Genomic DNA, 25,558 nt, shown 5'->3' with positions numbered 1-25,558 from the left:
TCAGTCCAGAGGACCGCAGTGGAGTAGGACTTTCAAAACATTAAACTATGTGATAAATTACATATGACAGTGTGAAGGCAGCATAGGCGATAATACCCTTAACACTTAGATAGATGCATTCAGTGGTATGGCTACTTGTCTACATGGGCTAAACCAAGATCATTATGTACGTCTTTTACCGTTAGCTATTGATTCTCATACGACCCAAATGTTACATCAGTAATAGTTCCTACTCACTTTAAGGTAATTTTAAAGATGAGCAGAATTAATTGTTTATCACAAATAGATGTTTTCTACATTTCTTTTCCGCGTCGATCTTCTGCCGATCTACATACACTAGTTGCCTCACGTGCAATTTATCATGTAATATAATGTTTCGAAATTCCTACTCAGTTGACTCATTTCACACTGTTTAGTTCAGATAAATACCTTCCGTATACTTCCTGTAATACTGAGGTCGACAAACCACATTGTATCAGATTATGTATCTATGTTGTTTTTCAGAGAATGGATGATATGTCATTACTATATTTTTGTTACTCTGAACTTTGACTAAATCAAAGAACATTTGCAACCTTTTAGGTATTCACGCTTTATATTTGTTTCAACTGATCTCTTTGATGGTCACATAATATTTATACCTTTGAAAATTATAATAATTTATCATTAAGTATGAAGTTCTCACCAAGTGTACTTTACTGTAGTTGTGTTTATGTTCAGACCCTTACGACCGTTATGTATGCTCTACTTCTGGTTGTGTCGTATTTGAGACAATGTATTTTTTGCCCATTGTGATATACTGTGTTAGTGCTACGATTTTAAAAACCTTTCTTTTATTTTCCATGATTTTGTTTGTTGCTTGCACATATTTTATATTCGTCACTCTTATGTACCTTACAGTTTCCTCCTGTGAAGGCGGTGTTGTAGCTGAAAGCGGTAGCAAATAAATATGCAGTTGTACGACTGTTGGTGCATATATACATTTTTCAAAATACTTAACAGCCGCAGATAGTCACCTAAGAAAAGTTTTATCTGAAGTGGAGCATCATGTAATAAATCATTTTTGCCAGCGGCGGAAATGTTGCAGTTGCTTCAAGCCAATCGAAACGGTCTAAAGAAGTCGTCTGAATTGGTGTGACACAGCCACGACATTTTTGTATATGAATTACCGCAAGATACCCACTTCAGCACTCGGCTGCGCCATTTTGTTTGGCTCCTCTAACGGCCTACTACCGTACTACGGCGCATGATTTCGGTGTACACCAGGATCCCAGACGTGTACTTGCAAACAGACAAAATGTTAATCAAGTAATTTTATTTACAAGGGGTGATAATTAAAACTTCATGACTATTCTTCTTACATACGTCTTCATTAGTTTCTTCCACTCGTCAAAACATCTCTGCATAACGTTTTCTGTGTGGTTGCACAGGAGGTTTGCCGTTTTTGCCTTCCTGCGATGCCCAAGAACACTTAAAATAATTGACTGCTTGTTTACAGGTGATGTCTGCGCGCCAGTTAAACAAAAAATTAACTTGAAGCACACTGTCACCAAGTTGATAGTATTTTATTAAACTTGCCACTGTGTAAAGACGCAGTTCCAAGTCCAAAAGCCCGTTGCGCATTAATACACCATGAGAAAAAGGTGATCGGTAAAAGGGAGCAGTCCTGTTTTTTCGTACTGTATTCGCTATCAAGCTGTTAGTATCCCCATATGTTTAAATATATACATAAAAAGCCACTTACTAATTGTATTACACATATTTGCGCAATACAGATTTTGTGTGAAAAGGAGAGAGTTGTCTGGAGACGGTGCGAGACATTCAGTTTCCTCCTCGGTACACACTGATGTTCCGGGTTTTATTGGATTACGAAAACAGTCTCACTGATAAGGAATGCTGTTTTCACTAGGAGTGATCGTCTCTCTCTGCTAAAAAAATTTCGGACCAAGTCTCGAGGAGATCTACCGCAGATGGTTATGTAACGATCTTCACCGTGCCAACACTAAATGCGTCCTAGCGAGAGCGACAATTCACGTATGCAGCAGCAAATGGCCATTGTACATCCACATCTACCTCACTATACCTGAAACTACCTCTCGTTGTGTGATGGAGGGTACTATTGACACTACTTTAACATTTCCTCATTTTCCTGTTGCATTATAAAATGGCTTCGGTATGAGCTCGAATTTTTCTGGTTTCTCCTGCCATGGTCATTTCGACAGACTATCATTTGCATCATACAATGCTTCTGGATGCTGGAGCTAATTCAGACCTATCGAGTAGCCTATCTCACTTGGAAAAAGCTAAAATCACAAACAAAAGTTTTAGAATTGAATTAAGTTTATATTTCTGAAAGTGTGTGTCCACTTGCTAGTAAACTTCCGTAAGTCAAATACAGTAGTCGCAAGTTCTTCGACGTGGAAACACCTTCCGCAAGTCGACTACCCCAAGTTTCGTCGACATGCAGAGGTAACTTCCACAAGTCAGTGGACACAGTTTATTGCTTTTTGCTGCAAGTACTTGCCGAACCTGCCAGCTGTCGGCAGTTTTTTTCGCTCTTGTAGAAGTTTCATGGGTTCGGTACTTGTATGAAAATGTCACCGTCGAAAAAGAAAACGGCGCAAAGGGAGACGGACAGAAACAAATGTACCATTCGAACCATTGAACATACAACTGTCAGCCAAGGGAATGCGAAAGGAAATTGATGGTTACTTTGTTTCTCCAGAAGGGGAAGTAGAATGACAGTATAGACGTCTTTAATTTTTGGCTGTTTTTTTAAATCTTGACGTAAATATAAGCATTACATTTGTACTAAAAGTAATAATACCGTTTGCAAAAATCGAAGAGTTATTAAAAGGCTATCTCTTGGTGATATAGCTTATCGCAGTTTTGTATCCTTTTTTCGAATATTTGATTGTACAACGGACAGGAAACTTTCGAAACTTGCATACATCAGTCTTACAAAGTTTTGAATCTAAGCCAAGTCTTCTGATTTTAGTTCATTCAGTACTGTTTCTTGGTAACTGACTCGTAAATATGTGCGCCTCTGCATCTATTTCTTCACTCAAACATCTCTTTTTCCTTAACTTTTTCGCTTTTCGTCTCGATTTTCCTACAATAATGTACTCATCACCAAAGGCGTTGCATTACCCCGATATGTTGTGCAGGTGTGTTGCTAGTGTGACTATCCCTGTACTGATCGGAATCTCATCCCTGCCATTGTTTGCAAACATATACATACACTACTGGCCATTAAAATTGCTACACCAAGAAGAAATGCAGATGATAAACGAGTATTCATTGGACAAATATATTATACTGGAGCTGACATGTGATTACACTTTCACACAATTTGGGTGCATAGATCCTGAGAAATCAGTACCTAGAACAACCACCTCTGGCCGTAATAACGGCCTTGATACGCCTGGACATTGAGTCAAACAGAGCTTGGATGGCGTGTGCCGGTACAGCTGCCCATGCAGCTTCAACACGATACCACGGTTCATCACGAGTAGTGACTGGGGTATTGTGAAAGCCATTTGCTCGGCCACCCTTGACCAGACGGGAGAGATCTGGAGAATGTGCTGGCCAGGGCAGCAGTCGAACATTTTCTGTATCCAGAAAGGCCCATACAGGACCTGCAATATGCGGTCGTGCATTATCTTGCTGAAATGTAGGGTTTCGCAGAGATCGAATGAAGGGTAGAGCCACGGGTCGTAACTCATCTGAAATGTAACGTCCACTGTTCAAAGTGCCGTCAATGCGAACAAGAGATGACCGAGATGTGTAACCAATGGCACCTCATACCATCACGCCGGGTGATACTCCAGTATGGCGATGACGAATACACTCTTCCAATGTGCGTTCACCACGATGTCGCCGAACACGGATGCGACCATCATGATGCTGTAAACAGAATGTGGATTCATCCGAAAAAATGACTTTTTGCCATTCGTGCACCCAGGTTTGTCGTTGAGTACACCATCGGAGGCGCTCTTGTCTGTGATGCAGCGTCAAGGGTAACCGCAGCCATGGTCTCTGAGCTGATAGTCCATGCTGCTGCAAACGACGCCGAACTGTTCGTGCAGATGGCTGCTGTCTTGCAAACGTCCCCATCTGTTGACTCAGGGATCGAGACATGGCTGCACGATCTGTTACAGCCATGCGGATAGGATGCCTGTCATCTCGACTGCTAGTGATACGAAGCCGTTGGGATCCAGCATGGCGTTCCGTTGTACCCTCCTGAAGACACCGATTCCATATTCTGCTAACAGTCATTGGATCTCGACCAACGAGAGCAGCAAGGTGGCTATACGATAAACCGCAATCGCGATAGGCTACAATTCGACCTTTATCAAAGTCGAAAACGTGATGGTACGTATTTCTCCTCCTTACAAGAGGCATCACAACAATGTTTCACCAGGTAACGCCGGTCAACTGCTGTTTGTGTATGAGAAATCGGTTGTAAACTTTCCTCGTGTCAGCACGTTGTAGGTGTCGCCACCGGCGTCAACCTTGAGTGAATGCTCTGAAAAGCTAATCATTTGCATATCACAGCATCTTCTTCCTGTCCGTTAAATTTCGCGTCTGTAGCACGTCATCTTCGTGGTATAGCAATTTTAATGGCCAGTAGTGTAGTTACCATGCGCTCTGTCTACGGGAAGAACGCCGCACTCGAATGGATTGCAGCGCTTCAGTTGAAAGTAAAGCAGTAGCAGGAACGAATAAAAGGTGTCTGTGGAACAGTAGAAAGACTCCTGTATGAACTGATCCCCTTCCCCCACCTCCTCCTGTTCCTCCAACATCTCCGCATCCTTTACATTGTTCGTAGGCTTGATCCCCCCCACCCTCTGGTTTCCTCCTTCCTCTCCACCCCCCGCCCATTGCCGCGCCTCTATCGCTGTATCCCTCCCTCTCTCCACCTCCACACCCTCCATCTCCTTCATCAGGGCAATTTCCAACGCCTCCCCCTCCCGGATGACGAACTTCGCCATGACATCTACCCTTCCTTCCAACTATAACCTGGCCTTGTTCCCCCCCCCCTCTCCCCAGGGCCCCCTTTTCCTCTTTCCTCCTTCTCCCAGAGCGGATTTTCCTCCGTCCCCCCCTCCCCTGAGACCCTGCACCCCATACTTACCTCTCTCCTTCCCACATCCCTCCCTCCCCGGCCCTCTTCCGCGCACCCCCCGCTCACCTCCCCCATCTCTTCCCCTCCCTCCCTTCTTCAGGTCTCCCTCATCTCCTAGCGCCTGGCAGATCCTCTGTATTGCTCTTCATCAGTGTGCCACATCAGTGTTGTTTAGTGCTGTTTCTCGTGTGCGTCAAGAGGTGTGCTTTTCATTGTGTCCTGCCTTGAGGTTCGCCGTCAGTGTTACGTTATGTGCTATGCCATCCGTCGCTACCTTTATGCTCCAGTCATACTGTGCCTTGTGTTCTTTTAACTGTCGCAGTGTGTGGCTTTTTGTGTGTGCTACTTTTAAACAGTTTTTTTTATCTCCATTTTACAGTCACCCCGTTTTTTGTCTATTGTCTTCCATTATGTTCCCCTTTTTTATATCTATGTTCACCTTATTCTCTCCTTTGCTGTTTTTAAATGTCTTCTATTGTTTTGTTCTATGTCTTTCGGCTGAAGAGCAGCGCCTATGCTGCTGCCAGCCCGCCCTGATGGGGAATTGAATTACAATAAAGGAAAAAAAAAAAAAACAGTAGAAAGAACATCCATCATGCCGCGAAGGACGATCGCGACCAGTGACCTGCTCCGCATCATAACTTTATGCGCAGAAGGTTTGCCAACCAGGAAAGTTGTTCGATGTGTGCAGCAAAGTCAAAATGATGTGCGGCGGATATGGAATCCGTTCCAATTGACAGGCAGTCCTGAGGCCGCCCACGTTCGGCGCGAGTGCACAGCGTGATTGGTACCTACAACTAATGACTCAAAGGAACTGTGGATTGAATGTTCCAGAACTGAATTCAGCGTTCAGTGACGCATCAAACTTTCAGACCAACTTCCATTACCGACGAACATGGTGTGCACCACGTTGCACACCACAGCACCATGGATTCCGTTACAGATGGGCAAGAAATCATGAGGAATGGACGTCCTACGACTGACGTCAGATTTTGTTTACGGGAGAAATTCGGATCTGTTCGTACCATGATAATCTCAGACAAGTTTTTGGAGACAGCCTGGTAATACTGAACGCAAAGGTGCAACAATGTGGTGATGGAGTGACGTTCAGGGCTGCATTACATGGGGCCACCATACACCTCTTGTGGCTGCTGAGGGCAATCTCACTGCTCTCTGATCAATAGTGGGGCTGTATTGCCAATGTTTCGGCGACAATTTTTTTTTCAGTCTTCTGACTGGTTTTACGTGTCACGCCACGAATTCCTCTCCTGCGCCAACCTCTTCATCTCAGAGTAGCACTTGCAATCTACGTCCTCAGTTATTTGCTGGATGTATTTCAATCTCTGTCTTCCTCTACAGATTTTAGCCTCTGTAGCTCTCTCCAGTATAACGGAAGTCATTTCCTGATGTCTTAACAGATGTCGTATCATCCTGTCCCTTCTTCTTGTCTGTGTTTCCCATATATTCCTTCCCTCTCCGATTCTCCTTACCTTACCAGTCCACCTAATTTTCGACGTTCTTCTATAGCACCACATGTCAAAGGCTTCGATTCTCTCCTGTTCCTGTTTTCCCACAGTTGTGTTTCACTACCATACAATGCTGTCCTCCAAACGTATATTCTCATAAAGTTCTTGCTCAAATTAAGGCCTATATTTGATACAAGTAGATTTCTCTTGGCCGTGAATACCCTTTCTGCTAGTGCTAGTGTGCCTTTGATGTCCTCCTTGCTCCGTCCGCCATTGGTTATTTTGCTGCCAAGGCTGCAGAATTCCTTAACTTCAGCTACTTCGTGACCATCAACCCTAATGTTAAGTTTCTCGCTGTTCTCTTTTTTGCTACTTCTCATTACTTTCTTCGATTTACTCTCAATCCACATTCTGTACTCATTAGACTGTTCATTCCATTCAGGAAATCTTGTAATTCTCCTTCACTTTTACTGAGGTTAGTGAGGTCTTTGACGAATCTTTTAATTCCATTCTTGAACTTTTTTTTGTTTCCGTCATTGCTCCTTCGATATATAGATTGAACAAAAGGAGCGAAAGACTACATCCCTGTCTAACACCCTTTTTAATCCGAGCTCTTCGTACTTGGCCTTCCACTCTTGGCTCTTGTACATTTTGTGCATTACAAGTCTCTCCCTATAGCTTACCCCTATTTTCCTCAGAATTTCGAACATCTTGCACCATTTGACATTGTCGAATTCTTTTTCCGGACTTGTAAGTCCTATGAATGTGTCTTGATTTTTCTTTAGTCTTGTTTCCATTATCAACCGCAAAGTCAGAACTGCCTCTCCAGTGCATTTACCTTTCCTAAAGCCAAACTGATCGTCATCTAACGTATTTCTTTTCTATTTTTCTGTACATTACTCTTGTCAGCAACTTGGATGAATGAGCTGTTCACCTGATTGACCTGATTGTGCAATAATTCTCGACTTGACAGCTCTTGCAATCTTCGGAATTCTGTGGATGACATTTTTCCGAAAGGCAGATGATACTTTGCCAGACTCATACGTTCTACAAACCAACGTCAATAGTCGTTTGGTTGCCGCTTCCCATACCTCACCAGCTCGTTATACGTCATTCTTCCCTAACCACCGAACATCTAGTCCTGTCACGGGAAAAGCCACGTATAATATTAGCCTGTCGTGTCACAAACTAATGTTACCCTCTGAGAGGATGTATAATTTTGACCGTGCGTATATGTCTAACAGATAAAGATATCGGACAGCAATTTTGAATATGGTGAATTTAACAGAAAAAACTAAATAGGCTTTAAACTTTGGGGTTTAATGAAAGTAGTAAAATTCACATGCGAATGAAAAATCGAACGGTCGCCAGCCCAATTAGGCACATTAATCTGAAAATATATGTTTAAGAAAATTGAATGTTAGTTGTTGAAGTGACTTTCATTAAGCTTCCCTTTGAATAGCACACTGGATACAAACGGATACAGGGCAGTCTAAGCTGTGGGTAGCAGTAGTTATCAATAATGCAAGAACCAGTAGCCATAGAAAGCAAAATTGTACCCAATTCATAATAATAACAGCTACAGTCACGATCATTACGTGACTGCAGTTCTGAGATGTTACTGCAGGAAGACCGAACTAAAGTTGGACATGGAGGGGCTTCTGACTTAGCTGACATATAAATACCACAAATAAAAATAAATAATACCACAATTACACTGTTTATACTCCCATTTATAGAAATGTATCAGATTTCCTTTCTTCCAATTATCTTTCTAATATGAGAAGAATATGGTGGGGACCAATAAACTGATCTTGTATCACTAGTCAAACTCTATGGTTAATTCAGTAGCAAAATTCAATTCAACTAAATTCAATTCTTAGCTTCGCTTGGAATAGTTTAAGGTTTTACTCCTTTCAAGGCAAATTATTCAACACTGATGCTCAATTAACTTCAAAATTTCGTTCATGATAGTAATCAAAGTTAAATTAAATTTCAAATGAGTGTAAATTATTTACCTTTTTTCATCGCCTGTAAAGCAGGTGTTTTAGACAGTAACATTTACACAGTCCGGCACTGAAATTTTCCAAACTGATACTTTGCAATAAACTGAGATCACTTTAGCAATATTCTAACTAACTTCAACTCTTGCTAATCCTTGCACAGAGACCCTCAATGGACTCTTTATTATATCCGCTCTCTCATCTGCATTTACCAGTGGAATTACCATTGTATTCTCAATGTTAACAACCTTGCTTTTAATTTCACCGAAGGTTGTTTTGAATTTTCGGTATGTTGAGTCAGTCCTTCCAACAATCATTTTAATCAAGGCGTCTTCTCTGCCGGTGGACATACAGAGAAACCTGCGCAACACAGAAGCCCTACCACCTCGGCTGTATGGATTACCCAAGATCCATAAGAACAACGTTCCACTGAGACCGATCGTTAGCGCTCCTGGCTCACCAACGTATAAACTGGCGAAACACTTGGCCTCTCTGCTCCAGCCACACGTGTGAAAGACCGACAGATACATTAAGGACTCAGGACATTTCATTGAGAAGCTGAAGAAACTGAAACTTGCGCCAAACGACATCCTGGTCAGTTTTGATGTTGTTTCGTTATTTACGAAAGTGCCACTCAGCGACGCTCTGGAGCACATCGGTTCCATGTTCCCGCAAGACATCAAAAAGCTCTTCCATGCATGTCTCACCACGAGCTATTTCACGTGGAATGGCGATTTCTACGAACAGCTGGAAGGCGTCGCCATGGGTAGTCCTCTCAGTCCAGTGGTGGCCAACTTCTTCATGGAACAATTCGAAGCACAGGCACTGGACTCGGCGACTTGCAAACCTAAGGTGTGGTACAGGTACGTCGATGATACTTTCGTGGTGTGGAGCCATGGTGAAGAACAGCTCGGTGAATTCCTGAGACACTTGAACAGCCTCCATGCCAACATAACATTTACCATGGAGGTAGAAAAGGACAGGAAACTGCCATTTCTAGATGTGCTGGTCACAAGGGACGGCGAAAACCTGGGACACAGCGTGTATCGAAAACCGACACACACGGACCGATACCTGCACAAACTGTCAAACCACCACCCGAGCCAGAAAAGAGGCATGATTAGTACGCTCGTAACGAGAGCAGGACGAATATGTGAGCCTCAACACCTCAAACGAGAAATGCAACACCTGGAAACTGTTCTGAGGAGCAATGGGTACTCCACAAATTACATTAGAAGTGTAACAGAGATAAACACTCGGCGAAGTAAGGAACCAGAAAAAGAAATGTCGGGTACGGCCTTTCTGCCATACATTCCCAGAGTGACGGACAGAATCGGCCGTATATTGCGCAAACACGGCGTAAAGACGATTTTCAAACCGACAAGGAAGATCAAAGAGTGTCTTAGATCGGCGAAGGAGAAAAGAGACCCACTTGCAATGTCGGGAATATACCGTATACCTTGCACATGCGGAAAAGTTTATGTCGGAATGACTGGACGATCCATTAACACCAGGATGAAAGAGCATAAGCGACATTGCAGGTTGGGGCAGGTGGAGAAATCGGCCGTGGCAGAGCACGCACTGAATGAGACCGACCACGTAATAAAATTCGCCGACACGGAAGTTCTGGCTGTAGAGAAGCACTATCACACGCGCTTGTTCAGAGAAGCTGTAGAAATCCAAAAACACGCGAACAGTTTCAACAAGAAAGAGGAAAGCCTTAAGGTAAACGGATCCTGGCTTCCCGTACTGCAGCGAACGACCGTCGCAGGTAGCAAGAGGAGAACCGCACCGGAAATGACCGCGGAGAAGCCCTCGGACGTTGGCGCGCCAGGTACATATAGTCTGCGGCCGCGAGCTCGGCTCCAGTTCACCACCGACAATGGAGGGTGAAGCTTTGACAATGCCAGCCACTCGTGCTGGCGAAACGTCAGAAAAATCATTAGATGAACGTCGGCCGAAGAACCCGAGACAGAAGCCAATAGGCAGTTTGTCAACAAGTGGCCACGAAAGCCTTAACAATTTTCTATTCCTTATTGTTCTATTTATAGCCTTAGAGAACTTCAAGCGTGTCTCTTCATTCCTTAGTACATCCGATCCTATTTCTTTGTATATTGATCTTTCCTGACTATTCCCTTGAAGTCCAGCTACTCTTCATCATTACTAAATTGTGATCTGAGTCTATATTTGCTCCTGGATACCCTCTACAATCCAGTACCTGATTTCGGAATCTCTGTCCGACTTTGTCTTCCCATATCTCCCGCATTTTTCCAAGTACACCTCCTCGTCTTGTGATTCTTGAACAGAGTATTCGCTATTACTAGCTGAAATTTATTACAGAACTCAATTAGCCTTCCTCGTCTCTCATTCCTTGTCCGAAGTCCATATTCTCCTGTAACATTTTCTTCTACTCATTCCCCTACAACTGCATTCCAGTCCTCCATGACTATTAGATTTCTATCTCCCCTTACGTACTATATTACCCTTTCAATATCCTCGTATACTTTCTCTATCTCTACATCTTCAGCTTGCGACGTCGGCACGTATACCTAAACTATCCCTGTCGGTATTGGTTTGCTGTCGATTCTGATGAGCACAACACTGTCACTGAACTGTTCACAGTAACACATTCTCTTTCCTCCCTTCCTACTCCCGTTATATCATTTTCTGTTGCTGTTGATTATTACCCTATATTCGTCTGACCATAAATCCTTGTCTTCTTTCCATTTCATTTCATTAATCCCTCACTATTTCTTGACTGAGTCTTAGCCTTTCCTTTTCAGATTTTCTAGCTTTCCTACTAGGTTCAAACTTCTGACTTTTCACAGCCCGACTCGTGGAATTCAACTCTTACGTTGCTTATTGAATCTTTTTCTCATGGTTAACTCCCCCTTGGCAGTCCCCTCCTGGAGATTCGAATGGGTGACTGCTCCGGAGACTTTTTGCCAGTGGAGAGAGCATCATAACACTTTTTCAATTACAGGTCACTTGCCCTGTGGATACATATTACGTGTCTTTAATGCAGTGGTTTCCATTCCTTTCTGTATCCTCATGCGGTTGATCATTGTTGATTCTTCCACCTTTAGGGCAGTTTCCCACCCCAAGGGCAAGAGAGTCCGTCCGCTCCTCCGTTCTCTTTGACAGGCCGTTGCCAGAATAAGGACGACTTCTTATGCTGGAAGTCTTCTGTCGCCAATACTGATGACTTTTATTAAAACATTTAAGCGGTGACGGGGTTCAAACCCGGCACCGAGGACGTATTGATTTCTAATCAAACATGTTACACCTAGACTACGGGTTATATCTCGCGTGGTCATTGGGCTGCTCTCGTTAACACGTTCCTCCAGCATGCTAGGATCACAGAAGGTGTGGCCTGCCTGTTTCCTGGACATGAACCCAATAGAACATGTGGGATCGATTGAAACGAGCTGTTTCTGAACGTCGACAAATCGTACTCTGTGCGGCTTCTGCAGATTCGCCATTGATGAGTAGGGCAATTTGGATCAGGGCTGACACGAGGATCTCATCGATGGTATGTCACGGCTGATTCCACCACGTATTGACTTTTGCTGGGGAGTGCAGTGAAAAAATGTGAAACATGCGATTTTATCTTTGCACAAATGTCCTCTTTTAAATATTTAAATTCTGTGATATGGGCAAAAAAATGCCAATTTTTGTTTTCTGTGCTACGAATTTCTAAAAAAAAGGGGTGATGCTAAATTCTTGTTGATGTGTGTAATAATATATGACGGTGATGGCAGCTGCCCTGGTTTTTAAGCACGACACTGTTACCAGAATGAGATTTTCACTCTGCAGCGGAGTGTGCGCTGATATGAAACTTTCTGGCAGGTTAAAACTGTGTGCCGGAGCGAGACTCGAACTCGGGACCTTAGCCTTTCGTAGGCAAGTGCTCTTCCATATGAGCTACCCAATCACGACTCACGCCCCGTCCTCACAACTTCACTTCTGCCAGTATCTCGTCTCCTACCTTCCAAACTTCACAGAAGCTCTCCTGCAAGGACAGCACAGTACGCATTGAATAATCAGCTAGAATCAAAGCACCATAGCATTCTGGGTAATTCTGTTTGTTTATACGATTAAGTGTTAGTGTTACAATAAAATTCAGTATTATACTGGCTTATAAGCGGACGAACATAGCGCTCCTATATAAGACTCCAGTAACCTGAGCTGAACTGCCCGCTATGTTTTCCCCAAAGTATATGATATTCATACTTGCTTACATACGAGTCACGATGCGAATGGAGATTTCTAATTAAAGGTATTGAAGAACTCGTCGTAAATATGGGTGGCTGCTAAGCTGTGAACTGCGCTATCTATTGCAAAAGTTGTTTTTGCTTCTTTAGATTTCCTAGTGACCCTGAATAAAGAAACAGATGGGCCATAGTCTGCCGGAGAGACAATTGGGAACCAGCCGGCGCTCACTTGTGTACTGTAAATACACGTTAATGATAGTAGTTATAAGTATGAAACCAGCTGCATGCAACTGCGTTTCTTCCCAATCGAAAACTGTACTGAAGCAGTTGCTCTCAAAATTTTTCGATTCCTGAGATATTTTCGTAATTGGTAAAGTGGAAAGGGATATTCTTGATGTATTTATACGTCTTATTATAAACATAAATACACAAACTGAATAATTTAACCCTATTTCTTTTATAGGCACTGTAGAACGAGTGATGATTCACATATTTTTAAAGCGGATTGGTTGTGGTAACCTGCACAAATAACATGAGCTAGAAAGAGTGAGGTTTTTAACGCATCTCAACATGCAACAAAGCTATCACGAAGTACATAAAATGAATACTGCATAAATGATAGATGAAACTACTAATAAAAGTTCGTTGCTCTGTAAGATGAAACTATCTTTCCCCCAGCAGTCTACAATAAAAATGGGGCATTTTTTAAAGTATATCCTTTAAACATTTCTTTTACAAGTGGCTGTATACAGGCAAAACTAATAAGTAACCGCAGGTTGTTACTGCATAACACCCATATTTGAAGACGTTGGTACCGAATTTTTAACTCATTAAGTTTAATATTTACAAACTATCACGCGAGTTTCGAGCCTACATTTCCATAGTTGTGTAATATTACATTTCAGATTTCTTTAATATCAAAACGGCATTCCAAATATCTCTATAAACATTAATTACTTATTTCAAGTTTCTGCTACCAGTCACTTTTTATTTTATGCTTAATCTAACATAATGCAACGCGTTTCGAACATGTTTTGTTCATCTTCAAGCGTTTGTACATACATCGAGAAATGTTACTTAAAAATAAACAGTCTTACACTAGATTAATCTAGAACACTTTGTTTTTTTACTGTAGCTGCTGATGTGGCATTTGGGGGGAAGGAGGGGGGCAGTGTATATCTAGAAATCGAAGTCAGTGATGTCTTCTGCTGGTTTTCTTCATTGTTGCTGACTATGTATATCACAGTAGTCACATCGTCTTGCTGCTTCACTTGCATCACTGGTGTAATGGCGGAGCTGTTGATTGACATTACACTATTGCACATTATATTTTGTCACTGATTGCCACTGCATAAATTGCTTCGATGTTATACACACAGCACAGAAGCGGACTAGAAGAATAATAACCAAAAAGAGTAGTTGAGCTCACTATAAGGATCTCTTGAAAATACTGGGAATTTATCTACACCAGTACATCCACCAATGAGCTGCGTACATAAAAAATAACATTGATAATGATCGCACAAACACCTCTGTCCATGACCTTGGAACAAGAGCTAGACTTAATTTACATTCATGAAGAAAGAATAAACATAAAACTCAAAACACTATGAAAGTTTACAGTATTCAAAGTGGTAGTTTTGTATGTAATACTAGCCACAGATAACACTTTTCCTGAGTGTATGAATGAAGAAGGTTCTCTGGATTCCAAAGTTTATGCTACTGTCAAGTAGTCCATCTCGTTATGAAGATATGCTGACTCAGTTTTTCAGGTTAGCAAATGGCATGCTGCGGAACACAAAACGGAAACAAGATATCGCCGCTATGGTTCTGACATCCGCTGATAGTGTTGTGATGTTACATTACAAAATAATTTGCGCACATGTATGTTGTGTATGCAGTCACTGGGAATGAGAAAAGAATGAACACTGTAGCACTAGCCTTTTACATTAATTAAATAAGTTCTTTGTAAAAGAGTGTTGTACCATGAGGTAGCACTATTATAAACAGGGTGGCCTTGCACCTGGGGGGGGGGGGGGTGCTCCAATCTCCATATGGCCATCTTGATATAGGTTTTCTGTGGTTTCCCTAAATCACTTCAGGCAAATGCTTAGATGGTTCCTATCATAAGGCCAAGGCCGCCTACCTGTCCCATTCTTGTTGAATTAGACTAGTAAGTATGTAAGTAAACCTCTGTACACATGGTATACCATAATTAATGACGTAAATGTGTACAGCTGAATGTACATGCTAATAGAAGCAGACATTTCAGAGAAGAACAGGGCATGGTAAGAAAGAAGCCTGCAGAATCATTAGAAGAATTTGCGGATAGGTTGATGAAGATCAATGGTTATACACACGAGTTGGGAGAGAGTTCTATGATGAATGAAGTAATTTTCTGGAAAGCTGAGCAGAGGCACTTGATGCATACTTAAGAGGGCTGCCTTCGGAAACGTCAAGGACAGTAAGAACAGGGGTTCCGATTGATTTGTGTGCAGCTACCAGGTTAGTGGTAGAGTGCGAGGAAATTGTCATGTCAACCAGTTTGCAAGCTGGATTGTGTTTTAGACCGATGTAAGGTGTTGTGTGGGTAAATTGACGGGCATAAGCAGAAGCAATGTTACTAGCCACAGGACAGTGGAAGTAGGTTTAGAGGTCACCATAATGGCAACAGTAGTTTCAGGTGTAGGGGACTGGGAAAGAAGCAGCTGTTAAAACGCCAGAGGGAACTCAGGGTCTGCCTATGGTAATTCCCAGTAAGATTAGATGATACAAAGTCGTGTACAGGGGTGGATAGTGCTGTCTTGGGAATAGTAGGGATAAAGAATTGCGGGATATTATTGGGATATTATTGGACAGAGTAGCACATGTGTCGGTTCCCAGTTGTGCTGTGATGGGACATAAACAGTGGAACCAACCACAGTACAGACTGCGTAGAGTGGGGGATCGAGATGTCATACTGTTGGGATCTATGGACATAAATTTTTGTCTGGGTATGGTTCAGTTCAGACAATGTGTAGAGATTGTATCACGTATGAGTGAGCGAAATGGCATGAGACTGCGGTTGGATTTCTTGTATCAGCATTGCACCAGAATCGATATTCGCAAACAGATGATGGAGTTTGACAGAAAAATGTTTCAATTAAGTGAAACTGCTGCCAGTGTAGGAATGTCGTGAGGTGGGTGTACCACGTATGACGAACCATTTAAACTGCGAGCAATCGCACTAAGATTCCTTTGACACAATTCACGTTTACCTAAGGGTAATGGGAAATCACTTTGGGTTAATGTTAAGTCTAACTTACTGGTAGGGATGTTGTGTGTGGTGGAACCGTTGGAAGTAAATGATGTATTGGATCAGGCAGATTGCTTGGTGAAAAGAACTGTTGTACGCACACAAGATGTAAATGGTAAAAAAATGGTACCTGTGTTTTTATATAACATTAGCGCCATGGATTTAAGATTAACAAAGGGGTTGTTGATCACTAAATGGATATCATGGAGGAGCAAGAACGGGGCACACTGGGTGTCAGCCACGGACTGTTACTAAGTCACTGAAACTGCATTACGAGAGAAGGTAATGTATCTAAAGGGAAGCGATAAGAAACACATGGAGAAGTTAGTGCTGGAATTTAGGGAATTGTCTTTCTCAGAGGGTCATTGCTAACAATGCATATTATACAGCACCGAACGCCAGCAGGAAATGAAACACTTGTTTACCGCAAACCGTACTGAGTTCCGAGGTACTTGCTGCCGATTATGGAGGGATTTATCGAGCAGCAGCTGAAGGAGGGAATTATTCAGGAAAGTAGCAGCTCACGGCGGACAGGAATTGTCTGTGCCCAAGAAGTTAGCAAATGGACCACTGAAATATAGATTTTGTTGCAATTATCGACATCTGAATGCTAAGACTACAACTGATACCTACTCTTGGCTGGACATTATGAAATCCATAAACTATTTAGGTCAATGCAAGTATTTTCCAACGATGGACTTAAGGAGTGGGTACTACCAGAAAAACGTCGCTCTGGAGGACCGAACAAAAACAGTATTTTCTTTGCTGTAGGATCATTATCAATACAGGAGTATGCCTTTTGAATTAAAGAATGCACCTGCGATGTTTCAGAGTTTGTTGGATGGCATTCTCAGAGGACTGAAACCACGTCAATACATCGTGTATCTTGATGGTGTAACTGTCTTTGCGAGTGATATGGACCAGTACATACAACGTCTAAGGGATGTACTCCTGAAACTGAGGGTCATTAATTTAATGTAAAGTGCAGATAAGTGTAATATTGTATTAAAAGAGGTGGGAATCATGGTCACATAATTAGCAAGGATGGGTTTAAGGCAGACACAAAATTGGTGAAAGGTATAAGCGAATTTTCGCTGTCTGAATCAGTGAAGGAACATTTCTTGAAGTCGCGAATAATTACAGAAGATTCTAAAAAGGATTTGCGGATCTTGCCAGATCATTGATGTAATTCCTTGTGAAAGGTTCAAGGTTTGATGGTGCCGCGCGCGGTAGCCGCACGTTCATGGCGCCTTGCCACGGTTCGCGTGGCTCCCCCCGTCGGAGATTCGAGTCCTCCTTCGGGCATGGGTGTGTGTGTTGTCCTTAGCGTAAGTTAGTTTAAGTTAGATTAATAGTGTGTAAGCCTAGGGACCAATGACCTTAGCAGTTTGGTCTCATAGGAACGTACCACACATTTCCAAATTTTCTATTTGTTTGGTCAGAGGATTTTCAACTTGCTTTTGTGAAACTGAAGGAGACTTTGACATCAATTCCGATCTTAGTGTTTTGAGATTTGAATAAAGAATTTATTCTGTCATGTGATCCATCCACTCACGCACTTGCTTGTATATTGTCTCACATAATAGACGGTGTGGGGCACCGGGAGCCTTTGCATCAAGACAAATGAATTCAGCAGTGCGGAATTACCCCACAATGAAAAAAGAAATGTCGACTTATCTATGGAATCACTTATTTAAAGTGTTATCTCTCTGGGAAAACGTTTTGAGTGATAACGGATCAAGCAGCATTGAAATGGTTGCCAGGTTGAAGGATTCATCCATTAGATTGACACAAAGGGCAGTACAACATAGTGAATTTGATTTTGAGGTTGTACATAAAACTAAAAAGAAATAAGAGGATGCAGACGAATTGAGTAGGAAAGTAGCTATGTTGCAAAGAGGAACTAATGAGCTTAAGGAAAGGCAGACAGCACAGAAGTCGAGTGACGAACGTAAACAGTTTCGAAAACAATCATAGTTTTGTACACAGGATGGATTGATGTGCAGAAGTCATGTTGGGGCCATGAGTGGCAGTGCCGCGAAGTCGAGGGATAGAGTATTACAGGAGAAACATGATCATGTGTTAGCAGGTCATGTGGGATGTAGGTCTACCAACAGAGAGCTACTGGTGGAAGAATAGGAGGCCGGATGTGGACCAGCATGAGCAGAATCGCATCCACTGTGCAGAGAGTGGATTTGTGTCGGACGGGAGTACCACTGCAGAGGTTTCCTGAAGTATTAGCATCATTTCAAGATTTACGTTTTACGACCTTTCAACAATACACCTGCAGGGAATAAATATTGACTCATGATTATATACCATATTTCAAGATATGTGGAAATGGTCGCAATGCCCAACCAACAGGCAGCAACAGCGGCGCAGGCACCAGTAAACAACTGAAGTTCTGAGTAACTGATTAATAGTGACAGATCAAGTAACCAACGTTTTGCTGGATTTTCTCAAGGAATTGCGTAAGCTGCTATGTGTGAAGAAATTGAGGACAAGTTCTCAACATCCTCAAGCTGATGGAGGAATGGAAAGGGTCCATATAACTATAAGGTAGATGTTACGTAACTATATGGGTGCACGCCATACCAGTTAGGAGATTTATTTAAGGTATGTAGTCTCAGCACACAAGTCAAAGCATCACACGAATGCAGAAGTGTCACCATATGAGGTAGTATATAGTCATCAGATGCCTTCGCTGTTTGATGTGTTAAAAATCAAGAAGGGTAGAACAGAAGAATCGGTGAAAGTTGTAACGTTCTTTAAAAATGTAAAAACCTTTACGATTACGTTGAATGAATGTCTGAATTGTGGAATGGGTACTGAACTCGAATAATCGTGTAGTGTGTTGTAAGTGCAAGTGGTGTGCTTACTTTGTGTTATTATTAGCAAACCCTTTATATGAGCTGATTGGGCAATGCAACTCCCAATATCAATAAAGAAATACAGTCACTGCAAAATACATTCACCCCATTAGGCACTGAATCCTCTGGCCCTGTTCAAAACTGATAACCTTGATCTCTGTGCACATAACATATAAATTAAATTCTCTTACCTCTAAAGCAGCAACAATGGAACGCGATATATTCTGATCTCTCATAAAAAAAATAAATATGCTGACTACATGCTCAGCGATGTGCAATGCTGGCAGTAATAGTCTGAAATGCACAAGGAATTCTTTTGACTCATAAACGAGAACATTTATTAAAAATCCAACTTCTTTGAAAAACGTATGACCTGGACAGGCAGGCTATACTGATTGTGGTGAATTACTAACACTGAGTTTTTTTCTTTACGCAAAGTTTTATTGCAAGTTAAGTTAGTCTTTTCAAAAACATCTACAACTGATGTTACATTGGTTAGCATAATATATATTTACCAGTTGATCCACAAACAATGAAATTTATACAGCAAGTTTCATCTATAAAATATGGTCATCATATTACATATAGCTCTGTTAACAAATCTTTGAAGCATTAAAAAAGTGAACTATCTAACTAGCCTTTTTATCAATACAGTTTGCGTACATTCGGGGTTACTCAACAATTATAAATTATCAGCCAACTCACCTATACTAACGCGCTGACAAAACAAAAATCATAATCATTTAACATCTTTATCTTGCTTGCATGAAGGCTTCTATTTCCATTTTGAACAATATTGTCATGCCTAAATTAATCTAACACTTGGTGGCTTCACACAGCACACCACAATAACCGCCTACTCCATCGTCTTTCGCTCACAGACAGCTACCTACAACTGAACGCCCAGAGCTCTCTTACTCCAACACTACAATTTCAAACCAGAAGCAGTATCTCTGGCTCTGCGGTTGTGCACAATCAGCGATCCGCATTATGAAGCCCATCAGAGACATACGTCGTTTCAGTATACTAGTTTAATTCTGGTGCCACATACAAGTGTGCCCCAGTACACTCTTTTCAAAGTGTTTGTGAGAGTGATAAGGGAAGTATGGTACGGGGTGCACAAGGTTAATATGTGGGCACTGGAAAAACAAGAAGAAACAGTGAGCCATACAGGAAGAATGCCACTATACGAAGTTGGTGAATGGGTAATGTTATCAACCTCTTACTCTCCAAAGGGAAGACGAAGAAATTTATTGCACTATATCAAGGGCCATACCAAGCTGTGAAACTTGGTCACCAGTAAACGTCGAGGTCCAGTTACCAACTAGAACGACAGTTGTATATGTGGGACATTTGGAACCTTTTTGGGGGAGTCCAGAAGTTATCCCAAGAATTTGGGAGTCGGACAGGAAAGGAAAAGTGAGAGAGAAGGTGCCTAGGAGCGAGTATGAGATTGTAGACAAACCAGTTATAAAAAGTCCATATGCATTAAGACATAAGGTAGCTCCGTGAGGCTATTTGCAGATGACACGGTTGTCTACAAGAAAGTAGCAACATCAGAAGACTCGTACGTACTCCAGGAAGACCTGCAGAGGATTAATGAATGGTGCGACAGCTGGCAGCTTTCCCTAAACGTAGATAAATGTAATATAATGCGCATACATAGGGGCAGAAATCCATTCCAGTACGATTATGCCATAGGTGGTAAATCATTGGAAGCGGTAACGACCGTAAAATACTTAGGAGTTACTATCCGGAGCGATCTGAAGTGGAATGATCACATAAAACAAATAGTGGGAAAAGCAGGCGCCAGGTTGAGATTCATAGGAAGAATTCTAAGAAAATGTGACTCATCGACGAAAGAAGTAGCTTACAAAACGCTTGTTCGTCCGATTCTCGAGTATTGCTCATCAGTATGGGACCCTTACCAGGTTGGATTAATAGAAGAGATAGACATGATCCAGCGAAAAGCAGCGCGATTCGTCATGGGGACATTTAGTCAGCGCGAGAGCGTTACGGAGATGCTGAACAAGCTCCAATGGCGGACACTTCAAGAAAGGCGTTACGCAATACGGAGAGGTTTATTATCGAAATTACGAGAGAGCACATTCCGGGAAGAGATGGGCAACATATTACTACCGCCCACATATATCTCGCGTAATGATCACAACGAAAAGATCCGAGAAATTAGAGCAAATACGGAGACTTACAAGCAGTCGTTCTTCCCACGCACAATTCGTGAATGGAACAGGGAAGGGGGGATCAGATAGTGGTACAATAAGTACCCTCCGCCACACACCGTAAGGTGGCTCGCGGAGTATAGATGTAGATGTAGATAGAAGATACGAGTAGATTTGTATTTTATGTGTGTTAGTTATACATATAGCATGAGGTCTAGTGTAGACGAGATGAAGTGCCGTGAGTCAGCAGGGGTTTTAATGGGAGGAAAGGGTAATGAGTATCCCTATCGTCAGGTTAGGTGCGTCAGAAGACAAGATGGTGCGGACCATAGCCATGCCTCTGGTCGTCATTGGAGTGGAAGCATTGCAGAGGCTGCACCTGTAAGGGGGTGTGCTGTTTGTAAACCAAGAGGATGTGGTGATCACACATCACCACCATGTGACACAGGTGGTACTTAACGCATATGAGATGTGGAACGAGGTGAGACGACTAGAGGACGCATTTGACAGTTTCTGGCAGTGTGTGGAGAATCATGGAGTGCGTAAAGGAATTACAGGAGCATGACTGACGATACACAGGGCTTACAAGAAGTTGAAAGATGAGATGAGACAGGTTCTAGGGATTATACTGCATACAAGGAGGAGGAGAGATTGGAACAATGCTAGAGGACAGTTTCAGAAAATTGTGTTTAGGATGGCTGGTGAGGAGGACATCAAGAGAATGAATGACATGGTGCAAGTAGTGAAACAATGGGTAAGTGCTAACAAGGCAGCGAGTAAGTGGTACACTATGCAAATTGCAAGTTTGGAGGGATATTTTTTAAACAATACTTGGTTACTATGCAAGCTGACTGAGGAACTGAATTACGCGAAATCAGTGGAGGAATTGCTGAATCGGAACATTAGGAAGTTGCAAACTGAATGGACTGCTGAACTCTGACAAAGACATTCCTGGACCGTTGACCTTATGAACAACAACTGTCCCAGAGCATTTCATACCAGCTTTGATATAGTTAGAAACAGGTTTTTTTGGGGGGGGGGGGAGGGGATGAAGGGCTGGTGAACCTTAAAAAAGATATTTCTGGAGGATGAAGAACTGATTGCTGTTTCACCTGATTTCCACAGGACACCACCACCTAACATGCCTGAATCTGCTGACCAAGGTTTTCCCCTGTATAAGTGGTCATATTGCTTCCCATCAAATTAGTCGGCAGAGCCTCACTCTATATTATCCCCACCCATTCCTCAGTCATCATTCTGCTGTAGTTTGTTCCTATTCAGTCGTTGTCATCATTAGTGCATGCTTCCATCTCTTTTGTCGAACTATCATCATCTAACACCGCCATGAAGCGTTCAGCATCTTCAAGCAGCATTAGCATCAGTGGCAACAGGAAACGTCTGAGGCAGTGCTTGGAAGAATTGCCTTGTGAGTAGATATTTTCATAGCAAGTGTGTGTTTCTCATTGCTCTGAGTCTTCAGATTTCGATATATAGTTCGTTATTTCGTTGCTGTGAGTGTTCAGGTTTCGTTAAAACGAATTTAGTATCAAGTGTTCATCATACATTGTGTAGCATGTTTTTTACAAAATCAGTATGTTCAAACAAATTTAATAGCAAGCATTTAGATTTTGACGTATAATTTTGTTATTTCATAGCATAAGTTTATCAATTAAGTAATATATTTTCGCTAGAAAAAAGTTTCCTTATTGTTATAGCATTCATACATAAAATGTTGGCTAACCTCGATTGGCAGCCAGAGGCAGGAGGATGAAGGTTGAGGAGCCTGTGCAGCCCGTAGAGCAGCCTCCAATGGTGAATCGCACATTTAAGTCCGTTATCTCGTTAAAAAAAAATTATAATTTCGTATTTCATGTAGGTGTATACTTTTTTAAATTGGTATGTTCTTGTTGTTGTAAATGATTTGGAGGAGGTCGAGGGTAGTGTTACATCACCTCCAATAAACTATCGCAGAAGTCATGTAAAAATTTTTTGTACACTTGTAATTTGTTTTTTTAAGTCAATATATTGTTGTTGTTGTTATAGTCGCTATTGGTGAGCTATAACGGTGGCTCCATGCTGGTCTAGAGGAGAAGATGCCACAGTGGGTGGATGAAAGGGAGCAGGAGCATCGGCTCCATGAAGTCCAATCAGTGATTCCAGACTGGGCGGAGGCGGTCCCTGATAACCTCAGGGATGCGGTGTCATCATGGAGGCAGGGTGACATCACTGCTTCTTCAGGTAAATTATATACCCATCTTTATTTTTTGTAACACATATAATCATTGTTCTTTCTTTCCCTGCAGCAGCAGCAGCAGGAGATTTATTCTACCTCTAAATTGGGTGAGCCAAAACTGCCAGGAGTGCGATCCAGTATGTAATCCCTGCATTAAACTGCCGTGTTTGCCGGGGCAGGTGAAGGCAGCATTGTGTGGTCCTACGTGATACGTCTCACCCACCAGGACGAGGCTCATGGCTGCATCAGCTGCAGCTGCCACAGCCGCCACTGCCCCCACCACTGTTGTCCCCACAGCCTCCACCACTGCCGCTGCACCACTCCAGCGGCCATAGGGTTCAACCTCACTGGTTATGCTCTACCAGGTCATTAGGATCCCACCAAATGGGTCATGGTTCACCGCTGGCGCCACTGCTTCACCTGCGCCATTGATCTGGCGAGAACAGCTGCAAATGGCCCACAGGAGTGGACACCAATCGGGACAGGGCTAGAAGTTGCTGACATGCCTCGTTCCCCTACATGGTGTCCATCTCTGCAGCCTGTGTTCTCACACTGCCTGACATGGCTGCACCCCATTGTAGGTAACCTCATAGGGATGTAATACCACACCAACATGCCACCTTGCTCCACCCTGCACTCAGCATCGCTTGAAGGATGGTCACAGTCCTTGGATGCTACTCGTAGTGTATTTGAGGAGGATATCTCATTTTCTCATACAGAAAACCAACAGGAGGGCACAGAGATGTGAACGATTTTCTGAAAGCATGCCTTCCTTTTCTGGAAACAGAACTCCTCGGAGTTATTTATGATCCATGGTACTCCACCATTAAGTGCAGTGCTTTGTTGTGAACTCACACATCTTCCCCAAACAGGACTCAAGCGTTGATGAGACGGGTGTTGTGTATATTTGGGGGAAAAATGGCATGGTATTGTGGAGCACCTCAATGGTTAAGTGGTTTCATGAGTTCATCTTTAGTGCTATACAGGCCAAGTTTTCTGAGAGGGCAGTTAGAGGTTCAGGTAAAGCACTCAGGCGAGTACTATGTACCGACATCCATACACGTCTTTGATCCAATAAATGGGGCAGAGGTCCAGCTATATTGAGCTTCCTAAGGATATAGCTGATAAGAAGGCATCTATTAATGTGCAGAATAAAAAAGACAGCTACTGTTTTTCAATTGTCAGTCCTGGTTTGTAAGAAAAATTACAAGAAAGATCCACAGTGCAGAGATATTGACTTTAGTGGGTTTTGTAACTTTCAAGGTATTGAGTTCCCCACTAAGATCCAGGACATTCCTAAATTTGAGACACAGAATACAGTGATATCAGTTCACGGTTATAGCCTGAAGGAGAACAAAATAGATGAAGATGGTAAAGTTATAAACAGAGTTGTCAGACCCCTTCATATCCCTGAATTTGCTGATAAGCGTAAGCTGGATGTAAACATGCTGCTATTCTCCAAAGAAGACAACTGTCACTATGTTTGGATCAGAGACATATCCTGACTCCTTGCCTCTCAACTGTCAAAAAATCGTTGTGTAAAGTATATTTGCTTCATATGTCTCAATGACACAAGTGACCTATTAGCAAAGCATAGATTGGATTGCTCTACCAGGAAACCAGTATATGTTGTAATGTCCACTGAAGAAACCAAAATCTTAATTTTTAAGAATGGCCACCATCAGGAGTCTTGCCCTTCTGTAGTGTATCCTGAATTTGAGTCCCTCCTCACTCCTGTGACTCACTGTGAAGGCGACACTACAGCCTCACATACCTCCTTCACAGAAAAAGGCATATCATATGCAGCAGTGTACTGGGCTGTATTTCATATGATTAGAGATTTAGCTGCCACAAATTATATATCATGAATAATTCTGTGATATGATTGCTCACTCAGGATGAAAACTTTCATGGGAGGTTGACAAGCTTTACAGCACCAACATTCCCATGACCAAGTCAAAACAGAATAATGATTTATAAAAATAGGCGGTTGACTGTCATATCTGTGGGCAGCCATTAGACAGGGAAGTGGAAACTCCTCATAGGGACCACAGTCATCTAATGGGGAAGATCTGTGGTGCTGCCCCTCACACATGTAACCTAAAGTATAGATTACCACGACACATACCCATCTTTTTCCACACTTTGAGCGGATATGATACTCAATTT

Source organism: Schistocerca nitens, chromosome 1, assembly GCF_023898315.1.
Source record: "Schistocerca nitens isolate TAMUIC-IGC-003100 chromosome 1, iqSchNite1.1, whole genome shotgun sequence".
Classification (NCBI taxonomy): domain Eukaryota; kingdom Metazoa; phylum Arthropoda; class Insecta; order Orthoptera; family Acrididae; genus Schistocerca; species Schistocerca nitens.
Note: the sequence above shows the minus strand (reverse complement) of the source record.